The sequence below is a fragment of the Lutra lutra genome, chromosome 9 (genome assembly GCF_902655055.1).
Source record: "Lutra lutra chromosome 9, mLutLut1.2, whole genome shotgun sequence".
NCBI classification, from domain to species: domain Eukaryota; kingdom Metazoa; phylum Chordata; class Mammalia; order Carnivora; family Mustelidae; genus Lutra; species Lutra lutra.
Window position 1 is genome coordinate 123,356,848 of NC_062286.1, and position 12,792 is coordinate 123,369,639.

A 12,792-nucleotide genomic window follows, 5' to 3' on the forward strand; every position below is an offset into this window, starting at 1 on the left:
CTCTGTTTCCCAGTGGTGGCAGTGTTAAGTGTTGGCATCTAGCTAGTGGGTAATCCCATCAGTATCCCCCGTATTCTCAGGCGTCTTACTAGATCTCCCCATTGAAAGGTGTGGTTGGTGTTAGGGGGTCCCGTGGTCGGATATGTGGATGCCCCTTGCGTACACGGGAGTATGTATTCTTACATGTGGCCTTGGTGAGTGCCTGTGGCTGGGCACGGAGCTGTGTGTGTTCCTCTGGGTGTTCTCTGTTGGCAGGAGAAGCCGAATCCCAGTGGCTGCAGGACACAGGCCTGTCAGGCCTCCTTGGTGGCCAGAGCTTGGGCCGTGACCACCAGGGGCTCCCGTCCACCCCGACGCGGCCCCAGGCGGTTGCCGTGTGCGGCCGGCTGCACATCTCTGCCTGCTAAACCTGCAGACAATACCGGGCACCTGCCAGAGATGTCGGGGACACCCGCAGGGTCTTCCGATCAATGGTGAGGAAGTGGCATAAGGTCACGGCAGGCCCTGTCTCCCTGGGGCCTCTGGGATGTCATCACATCCTGAGCACAACAGCAATACTACGGCAGAGCTGTATTGGCGCGCGCACGTACGTGCGTGCGTGTGTGTGTTCGCGTGTGCGCGCGTGTGCGCGTGCGCACAGACGGCAAGACTGCCCATCTGGGTGCTTGTCAGCCACTGTGTTCTCATGATACGTGTAGGTCTTCCGCCCCTGTGGGGTGTTGGGCAAGCTCCCTGAGCTTCAGCGGCTCTGCCTGCGAAGGGGTTGGGGACTGCTCCTGCGTCCCGCGACCGAGCACCCCGTGCTTCCTGCACTACTAACTGGGAGCCGTTTGTCCTTCGCATAGGACGCGTCTTCAGAGATTGGGGCCTCGGGTATGAAATGGACCCAGCTCAGGTCCAGGACCTCGAAGTCTCCTCCAGGTAAATGGCCTGCATTCTCCAGGCGTCGGCATTCTCCACCTGCGCCCCCGGGGCTTGCACTCTGAGGTAAGAGAGGGCGCACCCCTCTGAGTTTTTCCATCTTTCTGCGGGTTGCTGGGGTAAAGGCCTGAATCCTTGGCCTCACGGCTTGCTTCCTGGAGTCACAATCTCCGATCCTAATCTTGGGCAATTACTACTGAGTTACGTGGGCCTGCGCAAGGGCACAAGCCTGGGAATTTGCTTCTTGCGGCTCTGGGCTTGGAGTCAATGAGGGGAGGCAGCCAGGAATGTGTGCCTCTCTGTTCTGTTTCCAGTCCCACAGCAGCGAGTGGGGGTGGGGGGGGGTGCATCCCCGTGGATGCTGCTGGGCTCCTGCAGAGGGCCCGCTGCCTCAGGGGAGGCACCTAGCTGGTGAGCACGCTGCCCAGAGGGGTGGTGGCTGGGCCCCATCCTTTGGCACCTGTACATCTTGCATCGCCATCCTCACCCCTGCTGAGCTGCGGGGCACCCAGCACACAGGGGTTGAACCGTTCACTCACTGAATTCCTAGCACAGCTCTCTGCCTGGTAACTGCTGTGCTGGGGCCTGGGGAGCGGAGAGCTACAGGCATTCATGCTCCTTCTTCACTCTATGTTCATTTATGTTCTCTGTTTTTACGCTTAGAAAGTCCTCCTTAATCCAGCAAACTGAAAACTGTCCACCTCCAGGTATTTTTCCTAGTTTTTTTAAAAATTCATTTTGGGGGCGCCTGGGTGGCTCAGTGGGTTAAGCCGCTGCCTTCGGCTCAGGTCATGATCTCAGGGTCCTGGGATCGAGTCCCACATCGGGCTCTCTGCTCGGCAGGGAGCCTGCTTCCCTCTCTCTCTCTGCCTGCCTCTCTGTCTACTTGTGATCTCTGTCTGTCAAATAAATAAATAAAATCTTAAAAAAAAAAATTCATTTTGGTGTCTGGTGTGAAAGAGAAACACCCAACTCCTGCCCTTTTCTTTCTCCCAGAGGGCTGAACTGTCCCAGCACAATTCCTTCCACATGAGGATGTCATCATTTATAGCTATGTTTTATTTTTTTTTAATTTTTTTAATTTTTTTTTAAAAGATTTTATTTATTCATTCGACAGACAGAGATCACAGGCAGGCAGAGAGGCAGGCAGAGAGAGGAAGGGAAGCAGGCTCCCTGCTGAGCAGAGAGCCTGATGTGGGGCTCGATCCCAGGACCCTGGGATCATGACCTGAGCTGAAGGCAGAGGCTTTAACCCGCTGAGCCACCCAGGCGCCCCTATAGCTATGTTTTAAAGATTGAAATAAAGTGCATGGGAAGGTAGGCAAATATTTGCTATGTGCAGCTGGATGCGTGCACCTGTTAACTCCCACCAGGTCAAGGTCTAGATCACTTCCAGCACCCCTGAAGTCTCCACTGTGCCTTTCCTAGTTAATCCCCACTGCCTAGGGCAGCCACTGTTCTGACTCTTCTTAGCATGTATAGGTTTTCCCAGGTCCTGCTGTTACCAAAAGGAAGAGGTTCTTCACTGACCATATTTTGATGTCATTGGATAACCCTAGGTAGCTGGCTCTGGGCCTTGTTCCAGAGGCTTCCATGCACTGGCTTGTTTTCTTCCCTCACCCTAGAAGGTGGGTGCTGTCACTGCATCCTCACCTCGCTGGTAGGAAAGGAGCAGTGAGGTTCAGAGAGAAGTGAGAGAGCCGGCTGATCCTGAGGCCAGGACTGGAGCCCCCAGCCGCCCCACCCAGTAACTTCCTGGTGGACTGTTACTGTCCACCGCTTAGGAAATATGCCCCCTCCCCCGGTAACCTCTACTCCACAAATAGAATGTTTCTTTTTCTTTTTGAGATAAGTTTAGACTCACAAGAAGTTGCAAAAATAGTACAGAGTTCCCATGTACTCCTTACCTAGTTTCTCCCAGGGAAAATATCTTATGTAAGCACAGTACATCAAAATAATTTTTTTTTAAATAATGACTTTCTATTTCTAAAGCATCAGAGATAATTAATGCTCAACATTATCTTACCTTCTAGCCTTGATCATTTGATTTCCCGCATTAACCCATGAAGGATGATGATTAATAATCTGGAGATACTATATATGGATGTTTTACCATGGATCAGGCCTTATACCCAGTACTTTACCTTTATGATTTTCATTTCTTTCTGCTATGTGAGCAATCATGCCCTGAAAAAATAAATAATTATAGTAGTTATATGAAACTGTGTTTCATATGCTTTATCTAATTTAACGCCCCCCCCCCAATCCTGTGAAGTAGTTCCTGTCATTAGCCCCATTTTACAAGTGAGACTGTTGACACAGAGACAGGTAAAATGATTTCCCCAAATCCATAGGGAACATCAGACTTTGAACCCAGAAGATGTGACATCACAGCTCACACCACAAGCACTAGGCTGTACGATAGCCACAACATTGTTACCTACAAGCACAACATGCTTCCTTTCCCTTCTTAGGGCACTGGAATGGGGCCCTGGGGAATACGCTGGTCAAGTTGACCAGCAATACTAAACAAATCCATCAGTCCGTCCCTCTTGCTGTCTTTGACCTCTGGCCGCAGGAATGCCTCGTGCTGCCCGCAGAACCCTACTATGGCCTCTAGACGGCGCAGTTGAGCATAATTTATTTTTTCAATTAATATTCTGTTATTATTCAGAGTAATAGGAAGAGGAGCATTGGATCCATGGGTGGCACTGCCAAGGGCAGAGACGGATGGGGCGAGAGAGAGCAACAAAGGACTGGAATAGAAGCAATGATAAGAGGTCCGTGCGGTCTTCCCTCCTGTTGGAATGCAAGTAATAAAAACAGCTTCCATTTATTGGGGCCTCGCTGTGTGCTTGGCACCAGAAGTACTTTGTACCCCTTAGCCCATTTTACAAAACCCTATGAGGCAGGCACTATTTTACGGTTAGAGATGAGGATTTAGAAGCTCAGAATGCAACCTAATCAGTCAGAGATAGAGCTTAAACTTGAACCTGGGATGGACGCCTGAGCCCCAGTCCTCATCGCCTCTGTTACCCAACCCCCAGTAACCTCCTGCGGGGGATGGGAGAACCTCAATGCCCTTACCAGACATGCAGCTTCAGCGATTGCCTTTTTTTCTTTTAAAGATTTTATTTCTTTGGAGAGAGAACAAGCAAGCACATGAATGGGGAAGAGGGAGAGAGAATCTCAAGCAGACTCCACACTGAGTGCAGAGCCCAATGCAGGACTCGCTCATAGGACCCTGAGATCATGATCTGAGCTGAAACCAAGAGTCTGACGCTTAACCAACTGAGCTACTCAGGGGCCCCTTGAGCGATTGTCTCTACTTCCCTCTCTAGATGTTTAGGATTCCCAAAGGCAGACTTGGCTTGACGAGGATAGAGACTTCTCCCTGCAGGATATGCAGACGATCCCTGCTCTGGCCCTCTCGAGCTGACTGTGCTCTGCACCAGTGAGGCTTGGACCTGAAGAGGAACAAGGTAGGGAAGCGGAAGGCAACTGGTCAGCAGTCCCAGCTCCGAAAACCCTGTGGATTTCTCATCCAAGGAGCTGCGTGGAAAGGAAGCATGCTTAGCTGCTGTATTTCTTCCTGTTACATATAACAGTAACAAATATATTATGTTATATATAGAATATATATGCTGTTATATGTGTGTGTGTATGTATATATACACACACACATATATGTATATTTCTGCATCTGAAAACAAACCTGCTCATTGTGGGAAATTTGGGAAATAGAGCAAAATACAAACGGAAAGATACGATTCAGATTTAAGTGCTGTCAGCTCTCAGTGCATCATCTTCCTGTGTGTGCGTGTATCTTTTTTTCACTAAATATTAGAGAATTATGGACATTTCCCATTGTATCATTCAGCTATTGCCACAATAATGCCTCATAACAAACAATCGGCAAACTCATGATTTAAAACAACAATTACTCGCTCTTGTTCACATGTTTGGCGGTTCGGCTGACCTAGGCTGCCTTGGCTCAAGCTGTTGGCTGGGGCTGGGGCTGCTTTTCATGTGTCTCATCCGCCTGGGACCAGCAGGCCATCTGGAGCCTGTCCTTATAGCAATTAATGGCAGAAGCACAAGAGAGCAAACCCTACCACATAATGCATTTTTTTTATTTTTTTAAAGATTTTATTTACTTATTTGTCAGAGAGATAGAGCTAGAAAAAGTACAAGCAGGGAGCAGAAGGAGAAGCAGGCTCTCCACTGAACAGGGAGCCCGATGCAGGACTCGATTCCAGGACCCTGGGATCATGACCTGAGGCCAGGGCAGACACTTAACCGACTGAACCCCCCAGGTGCCCTGACACACAATGCATTTTAAACCTCTGCATGCATCATGGAATTTATTGATCCATGGGTCAAAACTATCACCTGGCTGACTAGCAAAGCCATGGGGAAGTATTTTCTGTTGCTTTATGGGAAGAACTGCAAATTCATATGGCAAAGGGTGTGGCTACAAGGCTGGGTAATGAACTTGGAACAATGTTACCATTTATTACAACTAGTAATAACATTCCTTGGAAACATGATTTTTTTATTATTATGTTCAGTTAGTCCCTGTAGAGTACATAACTAGTTCTTGATGCAGTGTTCAGTGATTCATTATTTTAAGTATAACACCCAGTGCTTATCACAGCATGTGCCCTCCTCCATGCCCATCACCATGTTACCCCATTCCCCACTCTCCTCCCCTCTGAAACCCCCAGATTGTTTCTTGGGGTCCATAGTCTCTCATGGTTCGTCTCCCTCGATGATTTCTCCCCCTTTGGATTTCCCTCCCTTCCCCTGTGGTCCTCATGCTATTACTTATGTCCACATATGAGTGAAACCATATGATCATTGTCCTTGTCTGCTTGACTTACCTCACTTAGCATGATCCCCTCCAGGTCCGTCCATGTCAATGCAAATGGTGGGTGTTCATCCCTTCTGACGGTTCTGACGGCTGAACAATAGTCCATAGTGTAGGGGGACCACATCTTCTTTATCCATTTATCTGTCAAAGAGCATCTTAGCACCTTCCATAGTTTGGCTCTTGTGGACATTGCTGCTATGAACACTGGGGTGCATGTGCCCCTTCTTTTCACTGTGTCTGTATCTTTGGGGTAAATACCCAGTAGTGCAATTGTCGGGTCATAGGGTGGTTCTGTTCTTAACATCTTGAGGATCGTCCGTACTGTTTTCCAGAGTGGCTGCCCCAGCTTGCATTCCCACTAACAGTGTGGGAAGGTTCCCCGTTCTCTGCATCCTTGCCAACATTTGTTGTTTCCTTTTGAAAACATGATTTTTACTCACGGTATTATTTTCGTCCTTAGGGATATATTCTTTTTTTTTTTTTTTTAAGATTTTATTTATTTATTTGACAGACAGAGATCACAAGTAGGCAGAGAGGCAGGCAGAGAGAGGACGAAGCTGGCTCCCTGCTGATCAGAGAGCCCGATGCGGGGCTCAATCCCACGACCCTGAGATCATGACCTGAGCCAAAGGCAGAGGCTTTCACCCACTGAGCCACCCAGGCACCCCCTTGGGGATATATTCTAATTTATTTAGCCATTTCCTTACTAGTGGACATTTACTATTTCCCTGTTTCTGCGATTGTAAAACACAACCACTATTATTGTACATACAACCATGAGTGCATCTTGGATTATCTGAAATAGACCTGTTAAGTTCTTGGTGTTTGTTACCCTTCAGTTGTGTATGAGAGTGTTCATTTCACTGCATCATTGTCAACATTACACACTGAATTTTTTATTTGTGTCCTTAAAAAAAGAACAGGAGCACCTGGGTGGCTCAGAGGGTTAAGCCTCTGCCTTCAGCTTGGGTCATGGTCCCAGGGTTCTGGGATCAAGCCCTGCATCAGGCTCTCTGCTCAGTGGTGATCCTGCTTACCACCACTCTCTCCCTGCCTCTCTGCCTACTTGTGATCTCTCTCTCTCTCTGTCAAATAAATAAATAAAATGTTTAAAAAAAAAACACAGCAAGAACATAGTGGGTAAGACAGACCAGGGGTGGGAGTTTTGCAGAGAGAGGGGTAGAGAAGTAAAGAGAGAAGGAAGGTAGGGTAGATTTGGAAGGAGGAAGTTTCCCGAGAAGACTATGAGACAGGATGAGTAAGAAGACCTGGGGGTACGTCTTAGGAACTTGGCGCATGCCTGCAGGGCTAGGCCCTCTGCCTCAGACCACTGGTACCTTACCCAGCAACCCCCAGCACAGCATCACCTTTTCCTTTTAACACCTCTTTGTCCAGCTGAGACTTTCTGGTCTGTGATGCAGCTAACATTTTCATTATTGCTGAGATTGAAGTTTCTGCTGGAGAGATGTGAAGTTTGAGCTCAGCATTCTGCGGAGAGCTCAGTCCCCACGCAGGGAAAGGAGTCGGACTCATGTCGCCCAGACGATCCTGCAGGCTAGAGCCCGACTGGCCTTGCACGACATGAAATGGCCCTTCTGCTCTTGACTTCCCATAGAAACATGGCTTTCGGCATGCCCCTTGACGCCCTGCCGGAAGCTGACCACAGAGCCCTCCCTAGCCCCGGGGTCCTGCTGGTCCTTCATGCCGTTAGTTGTGCCCAGATTTGGCTCATTGAGCCGGTGAGAGGCTGTGTCTGGGGCCACCATTGGGAGATGTCTAGCCCAGGAGCGTAAGAACGTGGGCTTTAGAATTGGACTCCTGGTTTTAAGTTCTGGCTCCGACACTTGCCAGTTTGGAGACTGGGGATGAATTTTTGAACCTCCGTAAACCTCCCTGTCAAGATCTGTGCAGTGAAGTCATAATAATAGTACCCTCCTTTTATGAAGGACTAAGTAAGAGAAATGCATATGAAGCTCTCAGAGCAGGGGCTGGCTTCTGGAAGTGGCTGAGAAAGCTGTTACCCTCCTCGTAGCTCTCTCCTCTTCCTGGTTTTCATGGGAGACAAACACACCAGTTTGAATCACACTTTTCAGGGGTGCTGGTTTAAATGCTGGCTTCCTTCTCTCATAGCCACTGTCCTGTTTTGGAAAAGAGAGAACTGGACATTGAAGGTATTCTCAGGGTGCTTGGATCCCAGGCCAGGGTCAAGGTAACGGTTTGGTTTTGGTTTCCCCCATGTCATCGAAGCTACATCTCTGAGTTAAGCCATGGGAGAAGCAGTCTGTGTTCTGCCTTGGGTCCTGTTTGGGTCAGGGAATTCCAGGAGGGTGGAAAGCAGGGAGGCAGCAGCGTGCGGCACAGGGGTGGAGTCAGCCTGCCAGCATGTCTTGGGTGAAACTTGTGCTATCACTTACCCAGTTCGGCCATTTACTCTGCATATCAGCCCACAGAGATGGTGCTGTTGCTTTCCAGATGAGGAAATGGAGGCCCAGAGAAATGGTAGAACAACTTTTCCTAGAGTCTTGGGCCAGCTTCTCACTGATGCCCCTCCTTCTTTTAGGGGATGAAACAAGAGCTGGAGAGAGATTTCTCCACTGGCCTTTCTGGCTGGGACAAGGTTCACCATAGTGACACGTCCCATTTGCTCAAGAGGTTCATCCGGGAGTGCCGAGAGCCTCCCGACATTCACCGCGCTGCCCAGTGAGGATGTCCCAGCCCTTTGCATTTGCAGAGAAGAGTATTTGATGCCACTGACCTTGGTTGGAGAGGCGACATGGTGGGAAGACAGGACTACCTCCTCCCTGTGACCTTGAGCTGATGGGGAAGGATGTATGTGCCTGTACATGTGTGTGCCTGTGTATGGTGTGTACCGTATGTGTGTGCATGTAGTGTTTGCATGTACGCGTGTCACGTGCACACGCGCAGGTGTGTGTGGTTTGTATCGGGTATGTGTGTGTGTGCATGGGTATATAGTGTATGCCTATATGTGTATGTCAAGGGCATGCGTGTGTGTGGTGTGTAAGGGGGGAGAAGAGGAGGTGCGGCTTGCTCACCGCAGTCCTCATTCATCCTCCTACAGACCAGCTTTCCTCCCTTCACGATGGCAGTGGGGCCGAGCTTATCAGATTCAGCTCATTGTATATCAGCAGGCGCACACATGTGTGCACATCCATCTGTCCGTGGGCATGTAGGTCTGCCCGTGGGCACATATTGCACAGATCCCCACTTACCTTCTGCCTGGACTTCTCATAACCCACAGAGTGCAAACACTCCTAGTTTGCTGAAAAGAATAAAGCAACCCGCCCAGGGTCCACCTGTGACCTAGCGGGGAAACCCGCTCGCCCTGTCACTCTCTCCGACTCTCCGATAAGCTTCAGGGTGCGGGCTGTCTGATGTCCATCCCCAGCCAAGGTCAGGGACCCCGAGAAATCTTCTCCAGCCTTTGCTTCCCACAGCCTTGCTTTATTTTTTTCCCTTCTTTTTTTTTTCTATTTTATCATTTTTTTAATATGTTAGTCGCCATCCAGGACATCATTAGTGTTGATGCAGCGTTCCCTGATTCATTGCTGGCCTATAACACCCAGTGCTCCGTGCAGTCCGTGCCCTCCTTCGTACCCATCCCCGGGCTCCTCAGCCTCGTTTTAAAACAGAAACCTTGTGGCTGCAGAGCTCCTCCTGCTCCACGCCCCACCACCCGCTATCAATCCTCAGTCCCTCCCCTCATCTGCCCCCAGGGCCCTCCAGTCTCCCTCTGGGCCCCTCCCAGTAGGGGGCTTCCCCCGTCCTCCCCGCCTTCGGGCCCTGGCTCCCTCCCTCTGGCCGGTGCGCTCACCGCCCTCCCCCTCTAGAAACCTGCCCACCCCCCTGGAGGGCTGCCGCTGGGCACTGGGATGGCCGCTGGCTGTCAGCGCCTCCCAGAGGCCCGCCCAGGCGCTGCGTATCCCAGACGCTCCGCTCTGCTGCGTAGTTGTGTGTGTGAATCATTGTCTGAAGATAGTCATTTCTCGAATCACTTATTGTCTGCCTTCTCCCCTGAAACCGAAGCTTTGCAGATCTGCGGCCTGTTTGTCTTCTTCTTCGGTCCTGCGTCCCGGCACCTGGACTGGAGAGCCCACCGGATAGGCACTGAGCATACTTGTTGCGGGAGGGAGCGGATGAGTGAATGAATAGATGAGCCAGCGCCGAACGAAGGAACGCGAGCCCCGCGGGATCTGAGGGAGGAGGCCCAGCGCTCAGCCTCTGTGCCCCCACGCAGGCTCTGCCAGCTCTCAGCCCAGGGGTCTGGTCTGGCTTGGGGAACTCCTCCTCTGAACTCTGTAACTCCCACCTCCTCTGCTCCCTGGAGATCCTGACCCCAGGTAGGGGATGACTGCTTCTTTGTGGCTCTCACAGTGCTAAGGGTCCCATGAAACCTCTCCAGGGCACTTGACGATCTCCCCTCTAAGGGTGATTGTGGGCTCAGCGCATTTCTGCCCCTGGACTGGAGCTCTCGGGCCACACATCTTGGCATACGTGTGTGTGTGTGTGTGCGCGCACACATGTGCACATGTATGTGTCTGTGTTTGCACCCACGGGATACTTTTTATTCTCACAGCATAGAGAGTGAGCCTCGTGACCGGCACTGGTCAGAGCTCTCTGAGCTGCCACAAGCCCAGGAAACAGTTCCTGGTCTTGTGACGAAGGGTTTCCTGGCTGTCCCTGGACTCTGCGATCTCCCCCCAAGAAGGGGCCTCCAGACTGAGAGAGGGAGAGTCCCTGAGACTCTCAAGGACTGGAGACTAGAGGCTGAAGCCTCCCTCCTCCCTCAGGCAGGCAACCCCTGCCGGCCCTCCACCTGCCCATCCTGATCCTCCCGGAACCCAGCAGAAAGGCCCCGAATGGCACCTGGCTGGCTCAGTCAGTAAAGCAAGCATGCGATTCTTGATCTCAGGGTCATGAGTTCGAGCCCCACGTTGGGTGGAGAGCTTACTTAAAAAAGAAATAAAAAAAAGAAAAGGAGAAGCCGTAACTGGAGCTGCCTCCATTCCACGATCTCAGCCCACGGCCGCCATCATGGCTCCTCATTCATCGACTTAGCCATCCCTTCCATGACGATGCCACATGCTGCCTGCTGTGACGACGACAGTGATGACCGAGGCTTTCCTGGACTTCTTCCCTAGAGAAAGCAGATGAGCCCTGAAGGAAATCAGGGCTCACTGGAGTGGGGACTGCCGGCCGTCAGTCCTGTGTGGCGCTCACAGGTGGCACAGAGGAAAAGGGCTCCGTGTTCAAATAACATGGGTGAACACTGACTCCCCGAAACAAGGCTGAGGCTCATTCTTCCCTACAGACTTCTCAGAGCCTGTGATATGGTCTCCAAGTGGGACTAGAGTATGTAGTACTTTGCCAACCCAGCTGATCACGGACCTCTTTAGTTGCGGAAAGCATTACAGGGCGCTGGCATTCAGGGGCGGGCTGCGGGGGGGCACCAGTCTGGGAAACACTCTTTTAGGAAACTCCCACTGTGTGTTGCGGGAGTTGGTGCTCAGGACCTAGGCTAGAGTGGGGCTCAGGTGCAGCCTTACCTTAACTCCAGCCCCTCCTGGCTGTCTTTGGGTCAGATGCTAGGGTGAGGCTGTGAGGAGGTCCGGGCCTCCTGGAGTCCTCGTCTGCTGTGGGCACGGGAGGCCCTGAGGAAGTCTGTGAAACCAGATAGCCGGGCTCGAGGGACCTCTACGCCTCGTGCCTCAGCTTTGGTGGAAGAGACGGCCTCTTTGAATTTCTGCTTCCTTTTCAGTAAAAGGAGGATGATAATAGCATGGTGTGTGATTGTTTTGGCAATTAAAAGAGCTAACGCATGAGAACTCATAGAGCAGAAGGTGTGGTGCTTTGCGGGGCCTCGGTACGCGCTCTTCTCTCCTCCCCACCATCCTTCCATCCATCCATCTGTCCATCTCTCCAGCTTTCCATCCTCTTTTCCTTCACCCTTATGGTTATGTGGCCTTGTTGCACATTCTCCTTCTCTGTAAAATGGGTACAATGATAGAACCCACTTTGCTGAGTGGTTGTGAGGACTGAACAGGATGATAAATGCAAGTACGTTGCTCACTCGGCCAGAAACACAAAGAAGACTTAATAAATGGGAGTTGTATCGTCTCCCCCATTTCCTCCCATTGTCTCTGTTTCCCTGGCTTTTCCTTTGCACATTTTGGCAGATCCAGACTCCAGAAAAAGCAGCTATCCTGGGGCTCTTGGGGAAAAGACCCATTTCCCAAAGCTGTGGCTCTTTTCCGCCTGGAAGTTGAAGTCTCATTCTGATATTTCCTTTGCTTCTGAGGGAAGAGGGACAGGGAGGGGTATGGACAACAGCAGGGGACTGAGAAGCAGGGAGGAACTCACGGGCTGATGGCAAAGCTGAAACAGGCCCCCCCCATCCTGGCCCCAGGCTCCCTCCACATGCCCCAAGGGGTGCAGCATGGGGTTCTGGGAAAGGTAAGGAGTTCTGGGACACGCTAAGACCCAAGGGAGGTTCTGTGTCCTTCCCCAGGCACTCCCGAATTCCTTGGGAAGGTGGTGGCCTGAGAGCCAAGCAACAAGATGACGCTATGGCCCTGAATCTTCTCCTGCACCAAGGATGGCCCCCCTAAGCTCCCCAAACACTAGAAGGAGCAGCTGGCATGGGGGGGTGACTGGGGGGGTGCCGAGGACGGTGCACGACCAGGACCTGCTCCAGACGGTGAGTGCCCATGGGTCAACCACAAGTGGAGGGGACAAGGTGTTCGTCCTGGTGGTGGGGATAGCTCCCATCCTCCTCTCGGTCAGCTGCCCTGCTGCTCCCGCCATCCTGGACTGGATGTCTCCCTGGCTGTCTCTCCAATCTCTTCTGGGATCTTTGTGGGATCCTATGTGTGGACCCTGGTCCCCTTCCTCCCCCTGCCTTGGTGTCCAAGAGCTGTCTCCACTTTCTGTCTCTACTGCCGTGCCTCTCAGCCAGTCCACTACTGTCTGGGCTACCCCAG

The 12,792-nt window shown here is 51.4% G+C and overlaps 1 long non-coding RNA gene across 1 annotated transcript; it reads left to right on the forward strand.

The window, feature by feature from the left end:
- Positions 1 to 857: 857 nt before the first annotated feature.
- On the forward strand, positions 858 to 11,878 carry LOC125109939 (uncharacterized). The gene is made up of 3 exons (XR_007130378.1): positions 858 to 987; positions 7,925 to 8,003; positions 8,355 to 11,878. It is a non-coding gene; the product is annotated as an uncharacterized LOC125109939 (long non-coding RNA).
- The last annotated feature ends 914 nt before the right edge of the window (positions 11,879 to 12,792 follow it).